Genomic DNA, 17,220 nt, shown 5'->3' with positions numbered 1-17,220 from the left:
ACTGCATCTGAGCCTTCCAAATATTTCCATGAACTATGTTGGATGATTTTGGAAGATCTGGAAGATTTATTGCATCTGTATTGTCTGTATGTTAATAAGGAATGATACTTTATAATGTCCAACTCTTACTTCCAGGACTGACTTAATTGGTCAGCATTCTGTATGTGGACTCTATGGATAGATGCTACCCACTCTGACTTTCAGGAGTTGGCAGAGCTTAACAAGACATCTATAGTCATCTTCTAGGACTTCTAGAATGATACTTTGCTTTACATTGAGTTTGTGTTTTGATATTTAAGAAGAATGATGAGGGAGACTGGTTTAGTTGAAGTATATTAGGTATGTTGTAGACTTAATTGGGATTTTCCCTGACTTGAATTATTCTTCCCACTGTGTGGACCGGGAGCTTAAGATTTAGGCAGGGCCTGTGATTTGTGTATACAGTTATTTTCCCTTGAGTTTTCTGTCACTCCTTCCCCTTACTCTCTTAACAAAATGATTTTTAGAGTGTTTTAATTGTAGGAACAGAATTAAAGCCAGTATAGAAGGATGAACTAAACCATACACAGTTCTTTGTGGCACATTGCAGAACCATTCCCTAATGGAGAACAGATGGGGTTTTTTCCCCCCAACAGTGCAAAATTCCCACTTTTTTCCCTGTGGGACAGAAGCTACTGGCTTTTAATATCATTACTCATCCGTCTAACGTAACTGATTTAAGAACAAGATGCCTATAGGATTGCACGCCTAATTAAATTCTTACAGCTCTCTCAAGATGTCTTTTCTCTTGTGAACCTTGCATGTATGCAAGACATGAGAGTCTGCATTTGTGCAGGTTTACTTGACACTTGTGTGGTTTTTACTGGCACTTACAAATGGCGAAGTCCTGAGGGACTGCTCATGCCTCAGTTTTGGATCCAACACTTGTGAATCCTGAGCTTAACCCAAATTGAAAATTGTATAGGCTGGATTCCCAGCTGCTGAATATTGATATCTCTTTATTGACTCCTGCAGAGAAGCGATGGTTTCCATCAGCTGAGGATGTGTGCATGGCTGTGTAGGTTTGAGGGTGCCCATCTGTTTAGCAGCCAGCAGGGGCTGTTCTCATCAGTGATCCCAGCCTACAAGATTTGAATTCTGACCCCATCCATCAGTGTCCCCAGGGTCATAAGTCTGAAAGAGGATAGATTCAGTGGCCATAGACTGTTTGTTTTAATATAGTTTTGTTTTCTTTACTTGGCTCTTATTGAGACAATTAAAGTTTAAATTACCTCTCATCTTCCAGGTCAGCCATGAGCGATAAAAGGGTTCCAGTAAAGCAAAGAGGAGAAGATTACATGCTGGTTTCCTTCTCTAGGCTTGCATGGGGAAGATCTGTAAGATTTTAATTTCCAGACCTGCTTAAAGGATGCTCATAATTTTTACAAACCACAAGTTTTGACCATCCTCCTAGTTTCCCCTTCTACCCAGAAAAAAGAACATTAAAGCAAAGCTGAAGAATGTAATCAAAATGGGATTTATGTCCTGAGATGTCTTTAAATGTCCTTGTAGTATTTAAATAAAGTGGAAATTATCTTTGTTATTTGTGCCAAGCTGTATCATTTCTTTGGCATATCCTGTTCTATGAAATGGGAAGTGGTTTTGCAGACTTCCTTATATAGGGCCTCTGTTTAAAATAGTTTGGGGCATTTTTTTTTCTTCTTTAACTTTGATAAGAGAATTTAAACTCTGTTTACATTCTTCAGCTCTCTTCCTTTTTATCTTCAAGTGAAGCTCTGTTTTTCTTTGAAAGGTAAAAATGTCATCCTTAGATGAGAATAGCATTGTGCTAAGACATCTGATCAGACAATATTTTACTGCCAGTAAATCAAGGGAAAGTATGAACTCTGCACTTGGCAAGGAAGGATTCATAGCTCACAAGATGCAGCTGAAGAAAAACTTACCGCAGCAAAGTAGGATCAACTAAAACAGAAACAAGGATTTTGGCAGAAAATTAGGACGCTGCACAATAAGCAGTGGGTTCCTATCTCTCAGGACTAGATGCAGGGAGAGGAGCAGGGAAGCGGGGGAAATACCTTCAGGGAAGGAGAGATAGGACGTGGTACTTCCTTGTGTACAACTTAAAGCATTTTTACTAGCCTAGACGAATTATTTCAGTTTTGGGAAAATGAACAAGGATAGAATAATTATAAAGGGAGATTCTCACCTGGAGCTACTCCTTTAGGAAACAAAGCTGTCACTTGACCGCAAGACCAGCATAGAGAATCTCCTTACTGGAGGAGAGCTCTGTAATGATATAAAGCTAGCAGAGCTCGTTATGACGTCCACACAGATTCGCTGCCTACCTAACCTGCTTCCAGTTCCCTGCAGGAATAACTTCCTTACAGTAAGTAGGTTATAACAGCTGTCAAAACCCCATCTGGAGCCTTGGATACTGTAAGCAAAGCCCCAGCTGACTCTTCCCAGATCTTTTGCATCAAATGCATCCCAGGGATGAGATTTGTCTGAAGTCCTCATGGTGCAGAGTGCACAGTGGCTCATCCTGCTACAAGACCAGGAGTTGTTCAGGCAGGGATGACTTCCACTTATCTCACTGAGAAATCTGTAGGGTGAGATGAGAGCACCTCATTTCTATCACCCAGTTACCTCCAGAAAATGTCTCAGATGAGGAGAAAGAAACAGAATGGTAGCTATGGAGAAAAATTTGTGAGACAGAGATTAACGGAGATAATGCAGAGGATGGACTGTGGAGAAGTATGAAGAGGTATTCTGACCATGGATTGGAGACAGCTGATGTGTAGAAGAAAGAGTGGAAGATACATTACATTACTTTCAGGATTAATATTTCCATGTTCTTTGGGCATGAGGAAGAAAGGAAAACTGCATGGCGAGGGAAAAGGAAGGTTATATTATCTTTCTATTCTTTTAGAAGAATCATGGCTGTTAAGAAAGTCAAAGATGAGCTGTTTCCCTGAAGAATGAGAAGCAAGATAAAGGCAATTTCTCTAGCTCCTCCTTTTTGTCTTCCTATTCCCCATTCCTTATGGACCCAGCTGAAGGGGTTTCATATTCAGCAGCATGAAGGAAAGCCATGAAGTCTCTGGTGCTGAGACACTCTTTGCCTTTTACTAAGCACTTTTTTCTGCACAGTGTCAGCATTTTTGTCTGAGTTCAGGACTGAGGTATCAAACAACAGTTTTATCAGCCATCCAGACTTGACCTGGGGTCAAGGAGCGGGGGAAAAACACAGGTACTATGGAATAACTTGGACCCTGTGCAGCTTGAACTAAAAGCTCCAGTTTGCATTGTCTGTGACTTTCTTAGCTCAATTAAAGTGATGCAAAATACAAAAAAAATCCTCCGTATTTAGAGAAAAGATAAGGTTTCATTCAATTATTTATCTGCACATCTCTGCTGCACTAGGTTTTTGAGAGAGGGTATCAACTTGCTTAATTGCCTTCCCAGTTCAATCCTGAACCAGCACATTGTGAGCTTTGTGGTGCAGAGTGCCCAGGGAAGCTTACAAGTACATAAAAAGCAGGATATTTATCAGCTTTTGACTCATTAAAAAAATAATGGTTTGTTCTGAAACTGTAAAAATATAAACATGGAAGTGGCAGTGGATTATCTTTTTTAAAACAGATGAATAAAAGAAAAGGTTTTTCCACTTAGAGAAGACCTGACAAAAATGCAGGATATGACCCTTTATAGGAGTTGATGACTTGAGATGGATCCTGTGGAAGGAAGTCATAGCTGTAACGTAACGTGGATTGGTTCTCTACTGTGGGCAGTTTCACTGTGGAGCTGAAATCCAACCTTCACCTGGTTTTAAGGTAGCAAAATTCAGGGCTGTAGCTCTTTTATCATTCCCATGTAGCCTAGGAGATGGGTCTGCTGAAATGCTAACTAGAAACCACACGTTCCAGACCTAGATATTTCACTGGTTTTATGACCTTTATTGAAATCAGGTTTTGTTTTCATCCGTGCTACAATCAAGTTCAATCACAGATAATCTAAACTGGGAGCTGAATAATTTCATTTGATTGGCCCCATGTCTTTGGTGAAACCATCTCTCATTTACTTGACTGCCAGGCATATGTTGAATGCCAGCTTGAGCGGGTTTGTGTCCCATGTTGGTGTGTGGTTCTGTGTTATACGCAGTCTTCACTAAGTAAAATACAAAAATCCTGTCAGAAACCATAAGAGTAAATATTTCCCTTGGGATGGGGTAGGGACTGATGCACGCTTGTCAAAGTTTGAGATTTGACAGTAGTAAGTTGTTTTCTTAGGAACTCCAACAAGATGTAAATTGTCCCAGGCAGTATGAGAAAAGAGCCTTAGCACTGTGAACAATGCATCAGTTTTCAATAGCAGCACAGCAATACTAGTGCCACAATGAGGTTTTCCCTGACCTCAGAAAGAGTTTGTGATCTAGAGAAAACCAGGGATCTGACTATTCCATTAGAGAATATATTCATTCCAGATTTAATCTGGACTCTTGGTGTTTCACCCCTTCCTCTCACACATCCCCCCAAATCACCTCAGCCATGCATAGCCAGATGTGCAACTCAGAGGCTGGATTTAGCTCTCACTCAGTCTGGCAACCTGTTTTCTTTGCTGCAAGGACACCAAATACACCAGTTAAGCCCTAACCATCCCCCAGAACCATCCCACATCTCCTGATGTTTCTGGGAGGACAGACACATTTATCTCACAGTTTGAGAAGCAACACTGCATCACAAGAAATCCTAATGGTCCACGTGGGAGCCCCGTGCTGGCAGGCGTAAGCGCTGTCATTCCTGGCATGGCTATCCAGATCTGACGGGGCGTAGGATAACTGCTGCATATTGGGAGTGAAAATACCCTCGGGGCAGAGGCCATATTTCAAGATGAGGCAAGAAGCTAGGCAAGTTTTTGTTTTCCGTCATACAGCTCTGTCTTCCAATACAAATAATATCACAGTCCTATGGTCCAGAGACACTGTTGGCCAGAATAATCTCCTTCACAGCCGTCAATCAGGCAAGTTCATCAGAGCACTGGCTTTTAAAATATGTATTTGACAAAAGAAATACCAGTCTACTTCCTACATAACTCTGGCCATTTTTTCTCCCTCAGTTCTTTGCTTCTCATGTCTTATTTTGTTCCCTTTCCCCCTTTTGCATGTATTGTCCCTTTTCTTCTCTGTAGTAAGGAGGAAATCTGTCACCCTGAGAACCTGCAACTAAGACCACTCTACAGATAAACTGTGAAGTTAACAGCTATGATGAACTGACACACTTAACCAGCACAGCAGATAGTGGCTGATGGCCAGAAAAATAGATCTTTCTTGTGCCTACATCAGTGCAGGACCCAAGGAAGAGGCAGGTCCCAAACTGAGAGATGGCATTTCAAAATTATCTTAATGCGCTACAAGACAAGGAGCAGCAGATGAGGTAGCAGCACAACTGCTGAAGCACACAAGACAGACTTCACCTAACCCAGTGTCATGACTCACGTTGGCTGCTGAAGGACATTTTAGGAAAGGATGTAAGGAATACGGTTTCTATGCAAGGTGACTCCTCCTTGGCATCCCTCCTTCCAGCAGTCAGCAGCTTGGGTGCTTTCTCCTGTTAATCACATTTAATGACCCACAGTGGCCCTCTCCTTTATGCATCTGCCAAACCCCTTTTCAACCCATTCTGTGCATTGCACTCCACATCCACAACTGCTTTATGTGCTGTGCGGAAAAAAAATAATAATAAAAAAAATTACTTCCTTTGGCTTGTTAAATTTGCTGCCTGATTGTTTTATGAGGTACCTTCTAGGTATGAAAAAGTATTCTTCTCATTAGAAAAAGCACAATAACAGTGTTCTGTTTCAGCTAGGTAAGCAGCCACAATGCAGGCTGGCATGGTTTCAGAGGCATGTATTACATGATATTTCACTGATGTGAATGCCAAAGGCCTAGCTTTACTTAACATGTTAGCCTTTTACTTCTTATACTCTCTTACCTTTCTGAGACAGTTCAGTCGTTTCCTTGTAATAGTGGTGATCTCTGAAAGTAGGTACCAGACCACAGATGCTGAAAAATACAAAACCTTTTGAGTTGTGTGTGTAGGTCTTTTTCTTTCGCACTTGGTTTTTCCCTTATAGTTAAAGCATAGTAATTTTATGTGTTTTCTTTCTGGGCATATTTATTTCATCTCTAGCAGGAGGTTAAGCAGAACTTGATTTGTCTAGACTCATTGCTTCAAAGACTCAATGGCAACAGAACTGAAAATCCTTATCTTATTTGCCTTTGCTCCTAAAGGGTTTGTGTAGTCATGTTAGCTTGTGCTTTTATGCAAGTCTTGGGACCATTTACACAGCAATCAGAAAACATGTCTCTTTCCAAACAGTTTCTCAATGTGATTACATATCCTAGCCATTATTTGTGTTCCTTTTAGGATTCTTTTAAGTTGGACCAGATGCCACATTTTGGAGGATTTCACTGGGGCTGGATGAGTCCCAAGACTTCAGGAATCTTTAGGTAGTAAGTTTACAACTGGTGCATCCTACCTGACTAGACTCCACAGGGACAGCATGACAGCATTCATGTTGATCAGTCTACAAGGAATGGAAGAGCAAACCCACACTGATAAATCTTCAGTGAAAGTCTTCAGTGAGGACTGTAGCATTTAATAATTTCCTTTGGAGATCAGGCTTACGGTGAAAGCCACAAAATTCAGAGTTGCCTAAAATGACATAGGATCAATTTTGTCATCTCTTTCTTGTAGCATCCATCCTCTCCCTCTGTTTACTGGAATTTGCTGAGTTTCTCTTGCTTTAAGTAATCTAGTGCTTGTAATGAGAGCAATAATCCCTTAACCTTTCCTAGCTTGTATTCTGTTTATCCTCCTGCTCCCCTTCCTGTGAAGTCATCTTCAGGTGCACCTGAACCTTATCGTACTGCAGTGTCATACTTAATACATCCTGGAGCCTGACCTTATCTTTGCATCAACAGATACTTCATACCATCTGCTCATGAAATGACCATTACCAGAAGATGGAGTTTCACAACCCAAACCAGGATACATATGTGCTATTTGATGCATTAGAGCTGGTCTCTAGGATACAACATCTTATTTGAAAGTAAGCAAAATAACTTACTACCCTTTGTCACTATACAGTAGCCTCATGTATGCAACTGCTTTCATCTGTAAGGAAAAACGGGACCTAAGAGGGTTTTGTGAAATCTGTGAGTCTGTGAAAACAATCTGGCCAGTGTTAGCAGGCTATAGATTTAGAAAGGAATTTAGAGAATACAGAGGGCAAAAATCGCTATCTGAGCGGTCTCGATTCCTACAAGCACTAAACATAACAACCGCGTCAGCCACAAAATAAAGCATACCCCACTATTAACCTGGCTGTGAGATGATCTGATAGTCTGTGTTTCTCAAAGTGTGAAAGCAAAAAGCTTTCTTTGAACTAGAAATCAATGGCGATAACATTTCCCTTTTCCCCCGCTACAGCAAAGCTGGAGCCTGGGTCCCGGTAGTGGAAAGTCCTTGACTGGTGGCAGCGAAGAGAAAATCATCACCTGCTCAGTCACAAACAACACATAGGCCTACAGCAGTTTGTTAAATAAGATCAGCTAATAGTTGCACAGCGGAGCTTCAAAGCTTCACAGCGCAGTTAATGAAAGCTTTGTAGATGCCGTGTTCCCGCTGAAGCCTTGGACTTTGGGTTTAATATTTAATGCAAGAAATCTGAGGCTATTTAGACTTACTCAGTTTTCAGAATAAAAAGGAACAGAATTGCTAGGAAATGAGCACGATTTTTGACTTCTAGACCTGATCCCAACTTTGTTTACAACATTTAAAATGACTTCACTAAATCATTAAAGCAGATATCCTGGTTTGCAGGTACAAGAGCAAACCTTGAACTGGAGTCTCCGTCCTGACTAAGTTTGATTTTTGGATGGAGCTAGGCTTCTGTGTGGTGGAATTATGTGGGGGACTCAGTCTTAATTGTGCTGTTTCCTCCAGTACCCCAAGTTGATACCTAATCTATCCATGTGTTAGGCTGTATTGAAGGGAAGGTTTGTTTTAAAAAAAGATTTCCAGTAACTCTTCTCACAGGGTGCAGCACAGTAAGTTTGTAAAGAATCAATTATTTGCAGTAGCATTGTAAACATTTTAGCCCACAAATTGAAATATGTATCATTAACGGGGAAATTTTGTGTATTTCAATGAAAGGGTTCTAGCTCAGAAGCTATTTTCCAGGAGAAAGAAGACCATTTCAAAGCCCAGTTCACATTGTAAAACCTCCTCCTTTGCTACCATTTTCTTACCGTAGAGTATATATAACCTTAATTTTTCAACATAGACATATGCATATGTATGCATGTATGTGTGTATGACTTCTTATACATGAGCATCCAAACTTTTTCATTTACTTATATTTCTATCCTTCATTTTTGTAAGGGTGAACTGCAGTGTCTTTCCATTATTCCAGTATAGTCAAATGGCACTGACAGTCAGACATAACATTGACTTATGAATGCCCTCTCTCAAGAGTCTTCATTTGGTTGCTGTCTTCTTTTGCCTAGCATAAGGTCACGCTGCAAGCAATGTGATGGACTGGGTACCCATAAAGGGTACATGGGTACATCCGTGACACTTTAGCGCAATGCAGATAACCACATTAGCTCTGGATGGGATATTAGAAGGCAGCTGTGATAGCAAGACAAGTGAGCATGTGAGCGCTGGTGAATCTTCCTTTGAGATGTTACCACTAAGCTCTGGGATGAAGTTGGTTTGTGCTGAGCTACCAGACTGCGAATGAAGCAGCTGAGTTGTAAGCACATGTTCCCTTCCAGCTCTGCATAGGCTCCCCACCTTGCAGCACAGGGGTGACAATGAGCAGCCGAGCAGGAACTAACACTTCAAGATGCTGCAGCCATATGTTAGCTTGCAAGAAGCAGGGATGCCCAGTCTCTACTGCCTTTTCAGAGCCAATTTGAACCTCAACCAGAACTCCATCATGTCTCTCGCAACAAAACTGATGGCATTTAGCAGAGAATGCTATTCACATTTGTTCTTATCAAGTCCACACTAATTTAAGCATGCATCCTTTTACCCTTGCTGAATCCAAAAACCATTGCTTCTTTTCAGGGTACTGGAATTTCTTGTAGCAGAAAGGTATCTGATGGTGTCCTTCAGAATGGCCCTTCAAATTGCTTCCTTTATCCTAAGTCCTCCTGCAGTGCCAGAATTTTTTCAGCATAGCAAAAATATTTCATTCATTATCAGGAGCTTAGTCATCTGATTCTTGGTGCTGATGCTGCCTTTCTGAACAATGGCTGGCTGCCACTCTGTCTGCTTCTGTGGGAGAGCTGCGCTCTGTAATCTTTGTGTGTTTCTTTCTCTCTCTCTTTTTTTAATATCCTTGGCTTTATCATGGGAATTGATTTTTCTAAATGTCCACCTGGTATGTTTTCTCTTCCTTAGAAACAGAGATCAGGTGTTAATTTGTACCAATGTCACTGACTTCAGATGATAATGAGTTCAGAAAGGATGGAAAATCAAAGTGTATTCCACCATGCCTAGAGGAGCAAAACTGTGTAGGGAAAATCTTCCACGGCTGGGCAAAGTAGCTGGAGGGCACGCTACCCCTCCCTTACTGTGCCTTTATGTATCTGCCTTTATCCTCTCTTTAAATGATTGGCATGACCATACGACCCCAGGGGAAAAGATGGAGAGAATAAGAAGAGCCCCACAAAGCTGCATCATGCATTAGCTGTGAATAGAACAAAGCCAGGGCAACACAGTTCTGAGCAGCTTTACTCCATCCTCTCTGTCCCTTTGGGGAAACCTCAGATCACATGTGTCAGCTACCAGGAGCACAGCAAGAGGTAAGCTGAGCTGCCTTTGCGTGTGGAGAGTAACGTGGACACAGATGTAGAGTACTCTGATCAAAGCCTCCCATGATGGGAATATGAGCTGTGGAGATCCCTGGGTCTAAATGCATTTTCTTGGCCCAGCTTCGAGCCCAAATGGTATCATACTTGTTCCAGTCTCATGTGCATAGGAAAAATTAGCCTGAGGACCTTTTGTGTTCCTTTGTTTCTCTCTGCTTGGAAGGAAAACCAGAGATATTATGGTCATGAGCATAGCAGAAATGTTGGATAGGAAAGGGCTTCATGAAGGCTTCTTGATAAGGATATTTACAGCAGCACTGTTGCCACATCATCTTATTCTGTTCTCTCTAGAACAAAGGATTTGTCCAGAGTCTCCTTGTGTCTCCTTATTGACAGTAGGGATGGGGGCCTGTAGCCATTGCTTGGGACCAGAGCATCACAGATCACATTTATTGTGCTGAGCCTCTCACAGAGAATTTGTAGGGTTTGGTTTTTTTTTTTTCCTCTTTGAAGGTGAGCCTGAGAAATACTTGTGCACCTTTGTGTACAGGACAGCATGGCACACGGATAACGTGGCAAGCTTTCAGCAAGTGATCATCAAAGCTATTAAATGCCAATCAGCTAAGCTGAAATTATACTAGGTCAGCTTAGTGGTCTGTTGACGATGTCTCTCATTACCCAAGTGATAGAGCTACAGATAGTTCTTCGGCAAAATGCACTGTTATTGTTTTTTCCTGACTTTTTTTTCTTGATAAAATTAAAGAAGGCCAGAACTTTAAGAAATGGTACCCAAACTTGGGCTCTTCTGTCAGTAGTCCAGTTCCCCAAAGTGGCCCGATTTTCAGAAATGTTGAGATGGCAACAAATCCCACTGAAGCTGATGAAGATTTTGGCATAGATTTTCAGGGCTAAATGATTAACACAGATATGCAAATCACTGATGATCCAAGATAACTGCCTTATTTCTGCTTACACTTTTGATAAGAGAAGTCACCGTGGAAAGGAAATGAGTCACATGCTTCTAAAAGGGCAGGAGAGACCCGTTTCTGAACAGTGTGAGTACATTCCTGGCAAGACCATGACAGGGAAATTAAACAGAGTAACAGATCAAACATGAAGGCAGATGAACTGCGGTAGCAAAACCCCTCCCACAAAGATGGGTTTTCCCTCTGATAAGCTGTGCTGTGTGGCGCTCGCAAAAATCTTTACAAGCAGAGTGGGTGGCTTCCTGAGGCTTGCTCACAATAAAGCAAAGGGAATAACACCGCGGACGTCCTTGTTGCTTGGTGTACATACTCACCCACTTTTAATACAGAAGCTGATTTGTGACACTTTCTCTCTGTGATAGGAAAAGACTACCTGAAATTGGTAAAACTAACTGCTAACCTCTCCAAACTCCAGCAAGTTATTATTTGCTTATGCAACCCCACAAAAGAACATTAAAAGACTTCAGATGTTGTCATTACCATGTTGGAGGACATAATGAAAAACTAAGTACTGGACAATCTGTGATCATCAAGGATGGGACAGAAGACTTGCTACTTGCTAGCCCTGAAATCTGTGGGAAATTTGGGACTGCATTTAGACATTGTTACCCCTACACTGCTTTTCAGTTCAGACACGCTGTCTGCAGGTTCCCTTGCCTAACGCTCTTTTCTGTGTTTTCTATATGTATTGGAATCATTACGGCCACTGTTTTCCATTCAGGAACCATGGCTGAACAAGGTACTTGCTTATGTACTTGCTTAGATGTCAACTATGTTAAACTCTCTCCTTTTAGTTTTTGCCCTAAGAATTTTATATTTTTCAACGTTCTATATTTTACCCAGAATGTTCTTTATATTGACTTCTGATTTAACACTTTCAGCAGTCCACCCAATAAAAGGAAACATTCATTACTGGTATGAAGAAAAAACTTATCAAGAAAGGACAATTATCTGAAGCAATACCAACAACCTGATCTAATTTCTCTGGCAAGGATGGTTTTCAAGTGATGACGTGACTATGGGCCAGATTTGAATTCAGTGATCCTAGTGTAAATCTGAAAAGAGTGAGGAGTGCCTAGTCTATGCCCTGACTTACCAATGCAAGCCCCCTGAAGTCAGTGGAGTTGAAGAAACAGAACTGAATTTTCCCCTTGGAGTTTAATGACATTGCTTTGGATTTACGTCAGTGAAGCTGACAGCAGACAGTCATTTTGCTGAACATTGCCAAGAGGAAAGATCATGGTGAGCTGCTAATATTTGTTGCTGGAAACAATCCAGGAATGACACAGAAGCCAGATTTTTACAAAGCTTCGAAACCATGCTCTAGGCACCCTATGTGGGTCAAGGTACTAGGCAGTAATGGAAGTCAAATGGGTGCTAGGCCTTTTTAATCCTGTCTGATCCAATAACCTTCTAATTTCGGTCATTTTCCTTGAGCTTCTTGAATCTCTTTCAGGACAGCAATGAAAGCAGGTGTAAGAATGACTTAAGATCCAGCTAGGCTCCCAATGACAGCTTAAACAAACAATATATAAGTAACGTTCACCTTTTCTGCTAGTTGCAAATGATTGGTAGATTCCCACATAGAAATTAAACTGTTAACAATCCAGTCTGGGAAAGTGCTGAGTGTCTCCTACAAGGTGGCAAGAGGCACCTCCTGCCAGCATACAGCACCGTGATAGCTCCAACTGTAAAGTTATCCAACAGCCTGTTCTGATAGACACTTACAATGGAGTTCTGTGATATACTGCTTTTGCTAAGGAAACTGCTTGTGGGATGAGATATCAGCACAGAAAGGAAGTCAGGTTTCTTGCTCTCAGAATGCATACGGGCTTAGGCAATTTTATAACCAATACATTTTTTAATCCACCCCCAAAACTGTTTCCTGGTCTCCTTTCATTCTCCAAGATGAATCGTCCCTCTAGTAGAGACAAGCAGAAAAGACTGTGACCTTTCAAATGAACTTGGAAATTCCTAAATATGTTTTTACAGTATGGCTCAGGTGCTCACTCTTTGTCTGAACAAAGTATTTTCAGGGAGGGGGAGTGGGGGAAGTATGTAAGAGTGAGTGTATATGTGTGTGTATGCATATGCGTGTGAATTTTCTTCCTGCCTCTCCACTGAAAGTGGAACACATAATTCATTTTTTCGCTGTAGTAAGATCTGGTAAACTATGAGTAAATTCTGTTACTGTCTGGTTAAATGAACATAACAAGGCTGAGGGGAATTATCCAACCTATTTCAGGTACATGATGAATATATGTTTTCAATTCCGTGACTGTTTATTCGTCTCTTTTCCAGTAAGAGTTGGTGAATATTATTTTAGATCAATTGTGTGAGCAGTTTGAGGAATCCATACAGCTGGTTGAGAGTCACCAAACCACAGTTCATATTCCAAGGAGAGCACTGCAGTAACATTGTGCCTTCTGCATGCTTGCCTCTTTCAGAACCCAGTGAAATTTAGATGTTTGATCCGAAAAACAAAGCCAAAGTAAAGCCCTTAAATTCCTATCCTAGAAGCAAGTTGAAGCTAATTACTAACAAATATTCCCCTTGAAGTCTGTGGATATGAATTTGTCAGCAGATGATGCCTCAGACATTGACCCCTTTGTCAAGGTGAACTTAATCAACCCAGATAATTTGTTGTTTATCTGATGGAATGCTGGAATGGAGCTCTAATGACAATCTTCGCTAATTCCAACTGCCGTGTAAATATCATAAAAACATACAGTAAAGATATGGCCTGGTTCCAGGCATGAAAATATTGTCCTTTGTGATTAATCAAATGAAGGGAAGGGAATGACTGTCGTGTCAATGCTAAAAAAAAATTAATATTCAGCAACAGGAGGTTATACTAATGTGCCTTTTCAGTACTGCCCATACTGTTTTAGCTGGGTTAACACACTCTGGAAGCCTTTAGGGTCTTGCAGACTGGTCTCTGTCCCTGAATTTGATGGCCGTGTTTTTCATCTCATATCTTAGAAATGTTCCCCTGACATCAGATTTACCTCTCAGAATGCAGTCTTTTGCCATAGAGTCGAAGAAGCCTTGTCGAAGAAGGCTTGATAAAATAGAAAACAATCCAAATAATATGTTCAGCAGCAGATAACAATTAAGATATATGCTTCTTATCTCAATATTTCTTTTGCTTTGCCTCATTCCTTCATCTTTTTGGCCATCATTTTCCCGAACAAAGCTTCTGGCAGTGCGCACTGTAGATGACAATAAAATCCCCTGCTGGAAATTACCTTATCTAGCTTTTGATAGCCACACTATAAGTTTGTGTCTGAGCTAGTTATCCTATTATAGTCGACTCCAATACAGTCAATAGAGTTTAGAGTGTGACTGAGCTGACCAAAAGCTGTTGTCTGCTTCAGGATGAGAGGAATTACACCTTAAAGCCTTTTGAGTTGATTGACCTTCACTCTATTGATTATGAGGAGAGCCAGAAGTTTAGATATAGAACTCCACACTGTAGTAAGATGTGTCTCCTCCCTCTTGACTTTAATGGGGTGTTGATCAAACCCTTAATATACACATATACTGGGACTCTTGATTTTCTTTTCTTTTCTTTTCTTTTCTTTTTCTTTTCTTTTCTTTTCTTTTCTTTTCTTTTCTTTTCTTTTCTTTTCTTTTCTTTTCTTTTCTTTTCTTTTCTTTTCTTTTCTTTTCTTTTCTTTTCTTTTCTTTTCTTTTCTTTTCTTTTCTTTTCTTTTCTTTTCTTTTCTTTTCTTTTCTTTTCTTTTCTTTTCAGACAATGAACAAACAATTAGAAACCTATCAGTAACATAATTGTTCTGTGTCAATAGATGTACCATAGTGAGTCACTAACCTTGCAGCTCCTTTCATCATCACTCAGACAACAAACAACATTGGACATGACAAAATTATTTGGTATATCTGCTGTCAACATGAAAAAATATTACTCATTTGAGTTTTCCAAGTAGGAGATGGAGGATAGCTTCAGTTCATCTTTAACAGGTAGGTTCGTGATACATATACCTCTCTGGGAAAAGCAATAATCTGATGTTCACTTGTCTTCTCTTGATAGTGTGTGCTGTAACTTGAAGCTTTCCCTGGTTCCTTTTGACGTTGATTTGATTATTTTTGTTACTGTTTCATGTTCTTGCTGGACAGCTCCTTTTTCAAAGTGCAGTAGTAGCAGAGGCAATAGGAAGCCAAAGAACATCCTGCTCAGACTAATGAGTTTTTTTGTTAAAAGGACAGCTAGGTTTTTAGTGTAGTCTACCAGGTCAGAAGAGAACCAGAAGAACATGCTCTGTCAGCTATCTGCTGGTTAGTGTCATATATTATTGCTGCCTTCTCCGACCACTTTTTGCATTCTTTTGCCTTCATGGGTTTTACCTAGTTACTTTGGGGGATTGTTAGCACTTTATCCAGATTCAGATCTTCGTTTCTTGAGACTGACTTCAGGTTTTAGTTACATGAAGCCCTACTCATTTGTGAATGCCTATGAGATAACTTTAACCCCGGGACTGACGTTTGTAATAAGGTAAATAAGTAACAATACTAGTTGGAACAGGAAGAAGTGTGTAGATAAAACACTGCCTCTGTTAGGGGAAAGGTTGGCAGATTAGCTGTGATCTTGGAGGAATGGGACATAACGTAGACAGAAGATGAAGTATTCTCAGCCATGGAAGAGCTGTGTCATATGTTTTCAATTTGAAATATGGCCACACAGGATGTAAATGCAAACCAGGCTGGTGGAAGTCAAAATCCCCTCCTTTTGAGAACCACTAAATGACATTTTGGGAAGAGATGTTTCTGTTCCACTGTGAAGTTGGTGGTGGACATACAATATGACAATGTCAGAAAAATTTCCAAAATGAATGAGTTACATGCTTTATGCTGTGAATGCTCTTAGCTGTACTAATTACATATATATTTAATAGTATGTAACTCAGGGACAACATTATGCCTCTGACTTGAGTACATCATCCACACCAGGCCAGATCTAGAGAGAAGATCTTGAGGCCAAATGAGAACATGCCTATGGTTGTTATTATTAAGCACCCACTGTGGGAACATTCTTGCTATATGCTTTCCCAGTTCAGACATTCCCCCCCAGCCCTCTTCTCTGTCAGAAACACGATGTCTGTATGGACTGTCCAACAGTGGCTCTTACAGCAGGCATTATGTGGACACTCAAAAAGGCTCTGAGAAATCATAATGATAAAATACAAAAATGCATCCAACAAGAGCTGCATGTCTATATTTGTGGGAAGAAATTAATCTGTTTAAAGGTGTGAGATTAAAAAAGAAAAGACTACTCAAGTAGATCTGCTGATGCAGGTGTAGCATGACTGAAGACGGATATTTTCTGTGTCTCTAGGAAGGCCTTGTCAGTGTGATGCAAGAGCCATATGTGACTAATAAATGATGATCTTGGTTAATGGTTAATTGAAATGGTTAATCTTCTGTTACCTCTTTTATCTACAACATTTTTCCAAAGTGATTTGATAATATCCTTTTTGCCTAATTAGAGAAGCCTTCTATAAATCATTCCTGGAGGAAGATGATAGACTGCTGGTAAGAATGCTGGACAAACGAATTTAAAAGATTATTGAAAGTTTTAGGCCCTCAGTGGAAAGATGTTGAATGTATATGCATGTTAGTTTGTCTTTAACTTGCTGGTTAAAACACTGCCTGGAAAATAAATAATAAACAAACCCAAACACCTGAGCTGGTGACCAGCTGACCATTACTATTTGATTTCCTATTTTTAGCAATGTTTCAGTTGAATGTATTTATTCTTCCAACCCATTACTAAGAGTGCTTCACTGTGATAACAAAACAATTTTTTTAATCTTTGGTAGAACTATGTTTTAGAGACAGTGAAATAGCAGGAAGATGGAAAAATAATGTAAAATCTAGTTCTGAAATGAAACCACATAAACTTAAAAAACTCAGCACTCCTGGTGCTTTTTAGCGGTGAAATAGCTAGCAACTTTATTTTTACCTACTGCGAAGGTGACTGAGGTAGCAAAAAGAACCCAATTTATATGTTGTTTTCTATCTATCTGCACTATTGTGTTTCTGGAAGGCAAAGAGATACCTCTTACTAAGCCATGGCAGCTGTGAAAATCTAAATCTGTCCTCCTTTCCCAAGTTTTTCTTTATGGCAACGTTTTAACACTTAGTGCTAACTGATGATGGATATATTTAATCCAGAAAATTCAGTTGCTTTACTCCTGCTGCTGCTGCTATGGTTACAGATAATGACATAACTTTTTGTTCTGGTGGTGGTGATGATAAGGGTTGTTATGATGGGTCAAACTGAGAATTTACAAAGTCAGAAAGACTCCTCTGAAGGCAAATCTCTGTTGTGGTTGA

The 17,220-nt window shown here is 40.3% G+C and overlaps 1 long non-coding RNA gene across 1 annotated transcript in view; it reads right to left on the bottom strand.

Moving 5' to 3' along the window:
• LOC130145902 (uncharacterized) overlaps positions 1–6,153 on the bottom strand; it is a 43,320-nt gene extending 37,167 nt beyond the window's left edge. The window contains exon 1 of the long non-coding RNA XR_008820732.1: positions 5,991–6,153. This is a non-coding gene — a long non-coding RNA (uncharacterized LOC130145902). The remainder of the gene's footprint in view (positions 1–5,990) is intronic.
• Between the last annotated feature and the right edge of the window lie 11,067 nt (positions 6,154–17,220).

This window comes from Falco biarmicus, chromosome 3 (genome assembly GCF_023638135.1).
Source record: "Falco biarmicus isolate bFalBia1 chromosome 3, bFalBia1.pri, whole genome shotgun sequence".
NCBI lineage: Eukaryota > Metazoa > Chordata > Aves > Falconiformes > Falconidae > Falco > Falco biarmicus.
Note: the sequence above shows the minus strand (reverse complement) of the source record. Positions and strands in the feature narration are given on the sequence as shown.